The sequence below is a fragment of the Heterocephalus glaber genome, unplaced genomic scaffold, assembly GCF_053883595.1.
Source record: "Heterocephalus glaber isolate CG9 unplaced genomic scaffold, H.glaber_assembly_v1.0 deba00001481, whole genome shotgun sequence".
Classification (NCBI taxonomy): Eukaryota; Metazoa; Chordata; class Mammalia; order Rodentia; family Bathyergidae; genus Heterocephalus; species Heterocephalus glaber.
In genome coordinates, this window is record NW_028258317.1 from 12,697,158 (window position 1) to 12,700,766 (window position 3,609).

A 3,609-nucleotide genomic window follows, 5' to 3' on the forward strand; every position below is an offset into this window, starting at 1 on the left:
TGAGCCACAGAGGTATAAAGCAGGTCAGTGGGTGTTGGGGGCCGAGGGTTGGGAGAATAACCACTTCATAGGTAAGGAGTTCTCTTTGGAGATGATGGAAACTCTAGAATTAGATAATGGCGATGGTTGTACAAGAGTGTGAATGAACTTAATGCTTCTGAATGGTAGGCTTCTCAGAGGCTAGAATGGTAAGATTCCTGTTAGTATCATACTAAAGAAGACCACCAAGAGGCTCCTGGTAAAGTGGCCCTCCCTGCCTCTGAGGTCAATCTTGTTCACCTCTACCCATCCTTCCTTTGTCCTTCTATTGGTGCAGTGGGGGCGAACCTATGATAACCGTGCCACAGTGGGCTGTTTGTATCATTGAAAGCTCTAAAAAGTTTGCAGGTCTCAGGTGTAGTCTTCCCCCCGTCCCACACATAAAACCCCTTTTATTCCAAGGATCTAGAGAGACTGAGGTCTCAAGCCAGTGTCCCCAGAAAATGCTTCACAAGCAAGCCAGAGTGAGGTGGAGTCCTGTCCTGGGCTTACGGTAGAGCGCAGGCCTCTTCTGAGGCCCTGGTTATCTAGATGCTGTGGCTCCTGCCACTTCTCTGGATCTCATCTTTTTTTTTCTTTTACGTGTCTGGAGGCTCTGCTTCACTTGCTTGGGCTCTTTCAGCAGCGGAGTAATTGTCTCCACTTTCATCACAATGGAAATCGCTCCTGGCAGATGAATGTTTGAAGCAGCCTGCAGTTGGCATGGACACCTGCTCCTCAGACGTTCACTCAAGAAAACCCCAGAAGGAGCAGCTGCAGCTTCCCCTGCCTCATTCTGTGCCCTGATCCTGGCCTTTGTTAGTCTCCCAACTTTCAGCCCCACTTTTCTGCTGCCACAGGTGGCTTTCCCCAGACCAGTCCCAGATGACAAGCTGCAGACTAAGCTCCACCTCCAGTCTCAAGGCTGCCTGAAACCTGCCACCTGCCTGGGACAAGGGCTTTCCAGAGGGCTAGGCTGTGTGCACATGGAAGGGAGCCAGCAGTAAAAGGGGCCTCAAAGTGGAGGTGATAGGTGGCTTCATGAGAGGAGCAGCCACAGCTCAAGCTAATTGCCCAGTGCTGGGGATGGGGTGAGAGAGCAAGCAGCTGAGGCAGAAGACCTCCTCCCAGCGAGTTTGCACAACCCAGAGCCAGCAGCAGGAGGGTGGTCTGCAGCCTTTCTCAGGCAGCGGGTGACCACCTGGGACACCAATCACCATCACAGGCACCAGAACCAAACCCCCTGCTTTGCTGTGCTGCCCTGAAATAGAACAGTCCTGGCTCAAGGAGCTGATGTAAAGGACTAACAGTCCAAATGCTCAGCACAGAGAAAGTGCTGCGTCCTGCAGCCAAAGCTCTTACGCACTTTTGTCTCACTGTCCCAAGGGTCAGGCCTTGTGAACGTCTTGCCACCAGCTGTGGTGCCAACTCAGCCCCACTATGTTGACCTCTGTTGGAGCTGATGGCAGTCAGAGGAGCTTGGTGAGGGACCTTTGACAAAGGCCAGGGATGCACTGGCCAGATTTATTGCAAGAATGAATGGAAAATCCTTGTTAATTGGGTAGCAATTAACTTAATGCACGTAATTCAGTTTACAAATCACAATCATATAAAGAAAAACAGAGCAAAGAAAATGAGCTGGGCATGGTGCCGCATGCCTGTGCCAGCTACTGGGGAGGCTGAGGCAGAAAGATCACAAGTTTAAAGCCAGCCTGCACAGTTTAGCAAGACTCTGTTTCAAAAGAAAAAAAAAGAGCTGAGGATGTAGCTCACTGGTGAAATGCTTGCCTACCAGGCATTAGTCCCTGGATTTAATCCCCACCCTCCAGAAAAAAAAGGACAAAAGAAAAAGAGAAGAAAAAAGAACACGGGAATGGAGGGAGAACAAGACATACTGCTTCTTAGAGCCATGTAATAACTCTACTTTGACCTACTTTCTGTCATGAACTTAGGTCATTTAGCATTCTTGGGTGACAATGACTTTTTAAAAGATAAAGTTAATTGTTATTTTAAAGAATTGCATGGATCATTTTCAATGAGTATATTTTGTCATGCAAGATGTAATACACTGATGTTTTTATGTCCATTGTGAGCCCTAAGATCAGACAGTGTTCACCTGACCTCCCCCCCCACACACAGCAGACGAGGCCTGCTCACACTCCCAGCCAGCCCTCCCAGCTTCCTGAGCCTTCTACTCATGTGAACGTGATCGCTGCATGGTGAATCACTGATACCATTTGCACAGTGCTTTCTTAGCTGCAACCTTGGTACTCAGAGTGTAGTTCATGGTACTCAGAGTGGCAGCCTTGGTGTCCCCAGGTCACTCACAAGAAATGCAGACCCTGCCAAGTCCCCCAAGGATGTGTACCCACACTGCAATGTGAGAGGAGATGTGTACTCAGGTGCAGCTACCTGTTTCACCGAGGAAAAGGCCTCCCCAAGCGGCCCAACCCATTCAGCATCACACAATAGGGTGGAACTCGGGTCTCATGTCTCCCTTCAGACTCAGCTCATATGGTGGGTTTACAGGCATACTTGGGTCATTCTCTCATCCATCCATTACTACGCATTTTACAGAAAAGGAACATGAGGCACAAGGAAGTTTTGACTGAAGATGTGGTGCTTGATCTAGAGCCAATTTATATTTGAAACTGACCATTTAGGAGTCATAATCACAGTACTGCAGGGCAGTACTGGAGGACAGGATATTCATATTCATCCTGGTAGAGTGGACCCCAGGTGGGATCCAGAGTCCTAACATCTCAGTTTAGGTCCTGCTGTCACCACTGAAGGCTGAGACAGCAGGTTGCCTCATCTCTCAGGCCTCCATTTCCCCGTCTGTAAAATGGAGAAACAACAAATGTTATCTGGCAAGGCAGTGGTGAGAAGTAAATGAAGTAATCAGAACGCTGGAATGTGGAGCAAACTTTAAAGTGCTGTGCACATGCTAGTTAGTGCCTTTCTTCTCCGGGGCCCCTGACGCAATGGAAGGGGAAGAAGCCTAGAGACCAAGGAAGTTGCAGTAGGTGGAACTTCAGGGTTGCCATGGGAACCAAAGCTCTGAGGCTGATCAAGGCAGGAAATACCATCTGGTTTTAAACACCGAAAGGCCTCGACTCACACTGGACTTATTTCTGTAAACAGCAGAATTAACATCATCCTCCAGCAGCTACGTCAACCCAGAGCAATCTGAAGATTATTGTCATTCACCTGATGTCATTGGTCAGATATGCACATAGCCCCTCATCAGCTGTCACATCCACAGGAAGGTGCACAAGTCACTTAGTAAATCTGAGCTCAAATGGAAGAAAAACACCAACACCCACACTCACCCCTTCCCAGGATTTGTGAGCACGGAGGGAAGGCTGTAATGGTGACTAGGAACGGCAGCGGAAAAACCCAGGGTTGCAGTCTGTACCAAAGCTTGAAAAGCACTTAGTCTTCTTGCCTTCAAGTTACATGTGTTAAAGGCCCAGAATGCAATGGTGTCTGCCCAAGGTCACACAGCAGATCGATGATAAAACCCAAACTTGCACCTAAGTCTCTCAACTACAGTCACTCTGCCTCCACCAATTGCATGACTTCCTTTGA